Raw genomic sequence first — 11209 nt, 5'->3', positions numbered from 1 at the left:
CTCCTAATCACACAGAACAGGGTAGAGTACATTTTAAATTATGAAGGGTGTAAAAAACATAACCCCTGGGGCAATAAAAGTATGTTCATCCAGCATAAGGAACATAATTGAGATTAAAAGTCAAATAACACCTGAATTTCAACAAAAATCAATTACCAAGGGGGAAAGAGTTTTCAAGACAACTAGAACCAGACAGTTAAACATTAGCTTTCAATGGTCTGAAATGTTTAAGTTTTGCAATGGTGTGGTTTGGAAGCTCTCCAGTAGAAAAACTATTTTCTTTAAGAGAAGAGCTCTCTACAGTATTTTCTTTGCTGAAATAATGTGATCCTTAATGACGTCTTATATGACCCAAACTTTAAATGGACCCATTATTTCAGCTGACCTCACTCTTACTATGTTTTTACAGGTCAGCAATGAACTATCAACAGCTTCCTGATAATTAATCCTACTTATCCAAAGAACTGTTAGCCTGTTAGTCTTATCTATGCTAAAAGGAAGCTTTTACATCTACCACACTTCCTCAGTGCATAATAAAAACCAAACTGAAATTCTGTGGAATGGTTCAACTCTGAGTTTTTAGAATGAAGAAACAGATTGAAAATAATGTTACCCTGTGTTTAGTTCCTTACTTGCTGAAATTCAGTGGCTTCTCTGACACAAGAATGGCTTTACAATAGAGTCAGCAGCACGGTTAGACAGGTCAGGAGTGGTTCTCTTGGTGGCTTTATCAAAATGTTTGGACATTCAACATATGCAATCAGTTGTGTGGGTGGTCCGGTTTGAGAATCAATGGAAAGGCATCTCAGATAGTAACTAGAATTGCTTGAAATTAATTTTCTATGAGGAGGGACTCACTCCTTTAAAAGTGTACTCTTAAAATATAGTTGCTATCTTTGGTTGTCACCTACCCCAAAACAAGACAGGTGTGACAGGTGTCTGACAGGAGAGGGAGAGAAAGGCATGTTGTTAAAATTGATACATGTAAACTTGCTTTCTTCGAATGACACAAGCAAGCCAAGAGGTAATGCCGTTCTCATCTAGCAATTTGTAAATGGGTTGTTTGAACATACATGGGCCCCAACACGTTCATAGATTGTGGGTGTATATAAATGTGCGTGTAAAATGAAAAGGCTTATTATTAGATTCAGTCTCTCGTCAGCATAGTATAAAGTTTCTCAGGTAAGGACATGATTCATAATTAAAGGATTTCTGCTCTGCTAATTGCCCAGGACATGTACCCTTTCTTTTCAAAACAAATTTCTGAATTTCAGTGTTTTATTATAAATCTATTTTTAGACTAATTCCAATTAGTAATTTAAACCCAAGCTGCTCAAAATAGATATGGGAAGAGAGGTATCATTAAGATGACCTTCCCTGAGAGGTCATCACATTCTACAATAGATAAAATAAAACATAAACATGTCATTTGATCCAAGGCATGCAATACTGCATTGTGAATAAATTCTGCAAGGCCAGAATTGTTATCTCAAAAGACCAAGACACATTCTCTCTCAGAAGGAATGAGGAAGGAAGACTAAATAACAATAATCTGTTTTCCTCTGCATGCAACATTTTCCTCTGCAACATCGCATGCAACATTCAAAAATTGTTTATAAAATCCACAAGTGATATATTGCTTCAGATAGAGCAATTACCTAGAAATGTAATGCCAAGACAAAAAGTGACAAATTGACCTACTAGTGACCATCAGGTTATATGCTAATTCTTTTTATATGTACCCTTCAGAGATAAATGGATGTTATAAATGGATGTTAATGGTACAATATTATATATTTACTCTGTATAAGTTATTGTAATTTTTTTAAAAAAATAGGCAGGATATAAATATAGGAATGCTATATTAAAAGTGAAATTGAATATTTCTCAGAACTCTGTCTGCTCTCCATGTCCTTTCTAAGGTGATCTCTTCCATTTCCATGAATTTGGAGACATCTTTATATTGATGAATCCACTATCACCACCTTAACATAGATCAGTGGGTCCTTTCAATCACTATGCAAAATGATAAATTCATTTCACAGGACTAGTGCTTGCATATATACATGCATATGCATACAAACTGAAAGAAATGTCATGATGAAATGATCAAAAAAATGTTTTTTGATATTTTCTATAATATATCATTCTATTCCATTGATATTGCTAGTCAAGGCTACCAAAATAAATGTATGACCCTAGCAGGTTGTGACCTATAGTTTGAAAAAGTGGTCGAAGTCAGCAACATCATTTGTTTAGCTGTTTATAACAACATATTAATTGCTTTTCTTTTTTCTATTTTTACCTCTTTAGAAGCAAAAGGAACTCAAAAGCTAAATCAGATCATGTTACTCTCCTGCTCAAAGTCTTTAGTGGTGTCTTGTACTTATAATAAAAGTCCAATTTGTCACCAGGATCATGTGATCTAGCCCTTGATACTGTCTCTCTAGTCTAATTTTATACTCCCCTTCTCCCTTCCTTAATATGCTTTGGCTCCACAGAACTTTTTCAGTTCCTCCAGGACTCTAGATTTTTGCATGCCTGGGTACAAGCTGTTCCCTCTGCCAGGAACACTCTTTCCACCTTCTCAGGGCTGGCTATTGCTTATCTTTCAGTTATTGGCTTAATTATTTTCTCTATAGAAAGGCCTTCCTGGACCACACTAGTTGAAATAAGTCATACTTTCTTATTATCTATTTCAGCCTATTGTTGGAATAGTTACCACATTTGGAAAAATGAGGATAAAATACGACAGCTAGAAAACTGTGACCAAGTAACAGGGAGGAGGACCCTGGCAGGAAACTATGGCTTTGGGGAAATGGGTCATTTGTCTTAGGATCAAATACTTAGACTTTGGAAATTTGACTTTATTTGAAGTGTCTTCCTGTAATTATTGCCTTTCAGTTTTTGTTTGGTATTGAATCGCATTAACTTTGAAAATGTATGTCACTATTTCATAAAAAATAGTGAAGAAATGGAAAGGTATAGTTACACATAGGCCCACAATTTAAAGGGAGGCTATTGGTTTCAGAACAAGTGGTGGCAAAGGTAATCGTAATGACAACTCCTATAGAAAGGTAGTGACCAGGTAAAAGGGTCAGAGTCTGCTGGTAGAGCCAGCTCTGCCAGTTAGGGATTCTCTTCAAAAATCTCTTCTTGACTCAGAATATATATAGAGAATTTAATATGGTGTTATTGCAGATGTTTCCATCCTTGAACAATCCCTTTTCTAATTTTAAAGGGTGTTTTATTATGGAGATCATGGATAACTTGATAGATCTGTAGATGGCAAGTTCTGTTGAAGAGGCACTATTAGCTTCTTTGTCCTAATGATTAGAAGTCCCTATTTCTAGCCAACATTTCTAGATGTATAAGCATGTATTTGCACATGGTGGCTCCCCTACCAGCAGTCGTTTGGAGGATGGAGATATACAATACACATGCTTTCAAGTAGAGGTGGGAATTACAATCAATTAAATCTTCCTAAGTCTCAGGTCAATGCCCTGAAGGAAGATTCCCTGAAGCCTGAGAATAGGAACATCATCTGAATCCCCACGGACCTGATACCTAGGAGGAGTAACATCTGATTCCTGGCCCCTCTCTCTGCCATTGGTGGCTCCACTCCTAAGCACTAGGTTCCAGTTCTGCTCCTGCTTAAGAGTTGTCTTAGAAAGTACCAGGCATATTCTAAATATATTTTTATTATGTTTTCTCATTTAATGCTGCTCATTTAATGTTTTCTCATTAAATGCTCATTTAATGCTCTCCCTCTATCACTATCTTGTGTTTATCCTTTCTCAGCCCAATTCTAGACCATTTCCCCAAAGCTATAATGTGGATGTGCATCTTTCCAGTGCCCTATAATTCCTCAACAAAGATTTGTGTTAACTATTTTCTGCCTTCTCCTCCTAAACTCAACCTTGAAGAATTTACAATGGTCACATCAAATAAAGCATGATTGTTTTTAAAGGAAATAATTGTTGTAAGTTCTTATAAGAACTCATGCCAAAAATTAGGAAAATACATCTACCCCCAGAGTTTCTGCACCCACCCTTCAGCCTTATGATTTAATCACCTCATTTTAGAATAATGCACTTATCTGTTTCTGTGTCAGCCATTGATTTTCTCAAGCAATGAAAAATAAGGAAGATGTGGCATTAACTAAGGCAGCCTTGCTATAAGTTTAAAGGAACGTGGACAGCTGATTTGCAATGCCTCTGGATCTTTGGAACAAACCCAGTTTCTTAGTAGGGCCAAATTGTTTTGAATTATAATTTATTAAAAACAAAATGAACTAGCTATTTTGGGGCTAGGGTTTGAGTCATTACCTAAGAACTGATTAAAAAGGGTTTGTGAGGTTCTTTCAGGTCTTCCTTCTTTTCTTTCTCCTTTCCTTCCTCCCTATCTCCCTCCTCTTCCTTTCTCTCTCAAGTAATGTCATATTTTAGAGTAATATGACAAATAAAAATATAGAAACTCACTGGGAGTTCAACAGCATTTATGAAACTGTGAAGATGATCCACTGATAGTGAGAAGAAGAATAAAAAAAAAACGGATTTTAACTGGTAAGAAATAGTAAGTTACTACCTTCAGGAGATGGTCAAGTCAGAAATTTGACTATTTTATGTGTTTGTATAATGTAATCTAACACAAATGCTGGGCCAATTTACACTATAATGATATTATATTTGATATGTTCTACTTAATTTCCATCAAAGATCAATTTCCCAGTACAACTAAGTATAGTAAAATATATTGCAGGCATTTATAAGCTAAAATTGATTTTAAAAAACAATAAAAGCAAATTGGACTGAGGCCAAAGATGAAGGGAGTTGTATGGATACATAAGAAGTCACAGCAGAAGATTTAAAATGTAAAATTGGGGGCCCCTTTGTTGAGAAGACTACCATGCTTTTGAATGAGATATCACATCTGTCCACAGGTTTTAGGAGAATACCTTATATTTCAGTTTTACAAAGCTAATATTTATAGCCAGTGCTTTCAACTAGGAGTTCAAAATCCTTCAATTTTAAGTGGAAGGATATGGAAATGTTTCTGTGGGTTTGAGAATGTTGAATTGGAGCCCCTATATTTCATTTTTCCTCTAACTTAACAATGGTCTACCGATGATACAAGATGTCCCTGTCAGAGAGAAATGAATAGAAGGAGAAATCAGAATCCTTGAAGGTAGATGAATGGCCATTATATATCTTAGATTTCTGAATAGCTAACAGGCTTAAAATCTTTTCTCCCTTTATCCTCACAGACATATTAGTTTTCAGATCATATATTGATTTTTGATTTGGGATATATTATCACTATAGTTAAATGAACTAAGAATATAAGGACACATTTTAGTCAAAATACAGTATAATTATAGAACTGATAAGCAGTAACATAATAGTCTCATAAAAGTAAATGGCATATTTTAAATTTTACATCTCATATATGAAAGAAAAAAATGATTATTCTTCATATATCACTTGATTTAAAGGAAAACACCATAGAACAGTAGTGGAAGCTTATGAAATATACTAGAAGTGTTGAAAAACAAACAAAAGAAGAGGTAAATTTGAAGTAAAACCCTACTAATCATATGAGCTGAGGTTTTGTCAAGAGAGTAATTGGATGATCATAAAACTGGAAATTTTGCTTCATAATAGCATTGAGGATATTAACTGAAAGTTTAAAGTTGACCATATCCCAATGGAAATCATTATCTTTCTAACCACAGAGAATTTTTATTAGACATATACAGAACATATTTTGGCTATTCCAACTAGATTATTTGCTAGGTGGTTTTGAGGTAACCATAGTGATCAGACCTAAAGAATTTATAGTGGCTGATGGCGCTAGATTGATTTAATAGCTATTTATCTGTATTAATGAGCAGGAAATGGGAAAGAACATGTGAGAGGTCAAGCACCTAGAAAAACAATTAGGGGAAATAGAATCACATATGTCCATGTGACCTGGCAATGTTCAATGTCCCTCCCCTCGTTAGTGCATCTCACAGATAGGGGAGTTAGGTACTACTTTAGAACTTTCAGGGAACTAAAGGCTTACGTTACCCATGTTTTAGTGAAACAAATGGAGCAAAGCATAAAGTGAAGTTTGTAAAGCCTCTTGTTAATTTGATCAATACAGGCATTCAAAATTGATAACTTAAGTTCCAGAGTAAATGTTTTAATCAAATTGATCTTTAATTAAATTTAAAAAACTGAAATTTCCTTTTTGTTCTATTAAGAACATGAAGTATAACCAGATATCTGTCTGTTTAATATCATGAGGCTTAAACATCTAAATAATTAGCTTGTTTTTCAATTTTTAATCCAAATGTTTGCTATCTTTAGACACAGAATAGATTAAGAATTAGTCATGATAACTCTATTTTTTTAATTTATGAAGAGCATGTGGCTCAAAATAATGACCTATTCAACATGTGAAGGGTAATTACTTTCATGTCATAAATATTTCAGTCATCTCTGTACTTGGCCCATCGTTATAACATAGAAAATAGAATACAATGCAATGTACTACATAAATGTAGTATTATGCTATAATTGATTTTTTTTAAATAATGAATTAAGAATACAGACACACTACTTTGAGCATGGAATGGGCTTACCTTCCAGAAGTTTCCAGTGTTCAAAGGTGACAAAGTGTCCAAGTCACATTTAAGTACGCTGATCTCTTCCACCAACCCTGTAACCCACAGAATGATATAGGTAAGTTTAAGGCAACTCAGGATTAGAAGAGATGACTCTAAACAAATCTAAATAAGTCACAAGTGCTCTTAAGAAGCATTTATTTTTAACATAAAACAAAATCATATATTTCTAGTCAGCGCAAGGATGTTGAACTAATGCTTACAAAGAACTAACGTTAAAAAGATAAATTGAGATGTGATTACCAAATTAATGCCAGTGAGAAAAAATTAAATATCTTCAGAATTTTAATAGAAACCAGGGAGAGGATGGGACAAAGAATCTCAGCTGCCATGGTTCCCCCCCCCTTTTTTTATTATTCTAAAAAATGTTATTTTTTCATGCTAAATAATTACACTTCCTTGAGTAATTTCAAATAATCAAAATTTGGAGGGCAGTTCTTCTATTGTCTTTTAGAGATGTATTACTTATCTAAACTACGGCTACTTAATCATGTGTGAGTTAAAATTTCCTTGTAGTCCCCAAAATCTCTGCTGGAGTTGCGATTTATTAAAAGCTGATATTCTTTAGTCAGAATGGGTCAAATATCAATAACTTTGATTACGCCCTTATACTTTTTCAACTCATGCCTACTATAGTAGCATCCCGAAGGCTTTTTTTAATTAGAAAGTTAAACCTGAATCTCTTTTATCCCATATTGGTAGAATAAATTCAGGTGCCTTAATGCCCCCATAAAAAGTCTGAAGCTCAGCCTCCCCTGGTGGCATAGGTGGTTGAATGCCACAGTGAAGCTGTCCGCAGCCTCTGCAGCATCAGTTTGATCCCGGCTGGCCAGTGAGGGTCCCACATGGCGCCTCAGGCCTCTCCTGTCACACCTGCTGCTCCCCTCAGCAGCGTATTTCGTCAGTCTGCCTGTTCTGCTCCCCGTTCTGCGTCTGGTGAATCTTCTCACCCTCCCGCACATCTGGTCTGTACCCCAGTTCTTGTATAAAATAAAAAAAATTACTTAAAAAAAAAGTCTGCAGCTACTTTCTACTAGCTATTGTCTGCAGCTTTTAATTAAGGAGTAAAAGGTGGTCAGGATTTTCAAGGTGGTTAGATTCTTCTTCCAACAATCATGTTTGCACAGATTAAAAAAAAAAGTATTATAAAAAAAGTTCATTATCCTAGTAGCTTTAAGAAAAAAAAATAATAATTATTTGTTGTGTTCAGAATCTCACAGTGAATTTCTGGTTGCTTATCATATTTCATAGCAATTTATCCCAGACATTAATTGTATTGTTTAATTTGCCTTTTGACTCTCAGCAGCATATAGTTTGGAAATAAAGGAAGGAAGATAGCAGGACAAAGTAATGGTAAAAATAATGTTTTTTGAAAAATTATCTCAAATGAGAGCACCAATGTATAGTTTATACATACGAGTAAATAAACCTTCTGTGTCAGCCACAAACTCATGTGGTAATTATAACCACATTTTGGAATTAAGCATACCAAGATGGTACTAGGCAAAAGGTGTATACACCATTTTTAATATTGCTATGAAATTTTGAAAGCTCATACAAAATAATCAATGGCCAACTATTTATCAACCTAGGCTCAAGACAAGAATTTCCTGGAAATACATCAGAATAAATGGACATAGCAACAGAAGATTGTATTTTTTTTTTCCTCACAAGGTACACCAATATTTTTGGTCACATCATTCTTATAAAAGAGGAATAATTTATTGTATTTCTCGCTAGTGCCCTTCATAAAGCTCTACAAGCACCATAAGGAAATGTCAAAATTTTCTTCAATGAAATTAAATATATTTCCAGTAAAAATGGACAGAAGGATACATTTAAAATATAAATATTACTATAGAGAAAAGCATTTTACTTATTCATATTTGGTAGTTTTTGAAAATGTATGTGTTGTTTTTTAAAATATGTGTATTCCTAGTTTACATTTGCCAAATGAATGTAACTTTTGAATGTCTTTTTTATTTAAAATAAGAAAAAAAGTCTGGTCCATGGGACTTGCAACATTGATTGAAATAGCAAGCATTTCACAGAGATGTCAAAACAGGAAAAACTTCTGGCATAATCAGCACTGATATCGCACAAGAAACTAATGGCTAATCTTTCTGATAAAGACCTCTATTAAAGGACAATTAAAGGACAAGTTTGATTTTAAGAAGGATGATGTATGTATGCCTACATTTATTTACTGTTTTCCCATTGGATTTCTTAATTTCACTGCTCTGTGACGGAATAGAATTGTTATGGTCATATACATTAAATACTCTTAAAAAATATCGTAGGGAATTACACAAAATGCTCAAGAGTAGACCATTGATGCTCTTATAATGTGTCCACAGGTAAAGATGCAGCCTACACAAGTGACTCTGTGTAAATAGAAGTGCCTTTCAAACTTAAGTATGTGTTAGTGATCATTTAAGTCCACTCACACAGATTTAAAATTAAACAGTATGATCAAGAAAAAGGGGTGCTGACCCATGATTGATAGCAATTGAGTATAACTTAACTTTTCCACAACTAGCTATATAAATTCGAAAAATCACTTAGCCTTTATCTCTAAAGACTCACAGTGTTTAGAATTTTGAAGATAAAATAGATAATACAGAATTACAAGGGCTGAAAAATTTAAAACTATAAAAGTTACCTGTTTTTAATAATTATGCAAGTAACAAGAAGCTGGACTGTTATTCCCAAACCAACCTAGAAGCTGTATGACTCAGGAGCTTTCTGGCCTTCTATAGTCCCTGAATAGACATTTATTACTCTGAAGAAACATGGGGAAAGTCATTTAACAAGCATCCTTTCCCTGTGAAAACTTTCAACTGAGTTTTAATTTTTACATATAGCACTTTGATTAGTTGTGCTCTAACAATAACTGGACAGTGGAGACACTCCAGTTTACTCTGCAATGCAGACATCTGCATGTCCTAGCTTGGAAAAGATGCCTGTTTTGTCCCTCAGTGGTCTCCGGAATTACTAGGATTTGTCTTATAAAGGTGGTAAATGGCAAGAGAGTTTGGGATTAGGGGCTCAAATTTTTCACGATTCTAATGCTCTACCTGACTTCAAAGTGGTTCTGCACATTGATGTTATTTTGTAGGGAAAGATTCAAAGAGCAGAATAGTAGAGGGTAGAAAATCTATGGAGAAGAATGGGGAGGGCTGGTGTGGAAAGGTCAGGAATGTGATACGTAAGAACGTGAGGGACAACTGGCCAGAGTGCTATGGGACAGAGAAGTAGTAGGCCTAATAGCAGTTTTTGTGGCTCTTTTCTCTTTCCTTCTGGGTAGGAGTTTAGGGAATCATTTCATAATTGTTTGCTTCCTATCATATAAAACCATTTTTTTTTTTTTTGAGAAGACAGGAAGCAAACAAGACAAAAAGGGAACAGTAACACTACAGCTTAATAAACTTGGGGCAATCTCCAAACTTCACATCATGTTTTAGTGTGCAGTGTTTCTTGCAAACTAACTGTAAGATTGTCATCAGCCCACTTATGTCGCTGTGTTTTCTGGCTCTCAACAGTTGTTTCAAAATAAAAAATACCTTGGTCCTCAATGTTGTATTCAATCTGAATATCCAGAACTTGGAAAGTAAGAGCAGAGTGCCGTTCCAGTTCAGTTTTAAGTCTAAAAGGAAATTGAAAACAGGGAAAAGATAGACTCACATATAGATCTTATTTTCTTTCTTTAAGAGGGGTAAGGTAAATTAGTTATCAAAAAGATCAGAAGCTAAAACTACTCGTAGTTACTGTGTGGAGAGTAACTGTGTGGAGAGATGTCTTTGCTATGGATTCAAAGCACAGAATTTCAGGGGCCTCCCTAGTGACACAAGGGGTTAAGCACCACAGTATAAAGCAATCCACAGCCTCTTCAGCACGATTTCAATCCCAGGCCTGCCAGGGAGCAATCCACATGGCGCAGCAGACCTCTCCTGTCTCGCCGCTGCTCCCCTCAGCAGTGTATTTCAGTCGATCTGCCTGTTCTGTTCCCCACTCTGTCTCTGGTGAATCCTCTCATCCCCCACACCTCTGGCCTGTACCCCAGCTCTTGTATGCATAAATAAATAAAATCTTTAAAAAAAGGTACAGAATCTCTCATTTAATAACTGTTTTGATTATCTAAAATGCTTTCAACTTCAAAATTTACTATGTCATATAAGATTAACATTTCCCCCCCGAAATTAAAAATTATCTCAATTTGAAGACAGAGGAGGGACACAGAATAGCAATATGCTTTCATTTAATAATGCTTCATGTGGTCATGTGAATTCCATCAAAGCACCACCAAGACACTGGCAGGATTAAGATATCTCAAATGTCCCAGTGTTTGAAATGGTAAGATCCAGATGTTGAGATTTGGAAGAGGAGGGGAGAACCTGGAACCTGGTTGGGAAAAAAGGAATAAATACTTTGTTTAAGGATTAAGAACGTGTCAGCTACATGCCCTGACAGATCCAGGAAGAGATCTTATCCCGCTGCTGCTGGGACTCATCTTTTTTTCCAACACAGGGTCTGACACAG

Source organism: Talpa occidentalis, unplaced genomic scaffold, assembly GCF_014898055.3.
Source record: "Talpa occidentalis isolate TD23 unplaced genomic scaffold, MPIMG_talOcc4v2.1 talOcc4.2, whole genome shotgun sequence".
NCBI lineage: Eukaryota > Metazoa > Chordata > Mammalia > Eulipotyphla > Talpidae > Talpa > Talpa occidentalis.
The sequence above is the reverse complement of the archived record's forward strand: the minus strand, read 5'-3'. Positions refer to the sequence as shown.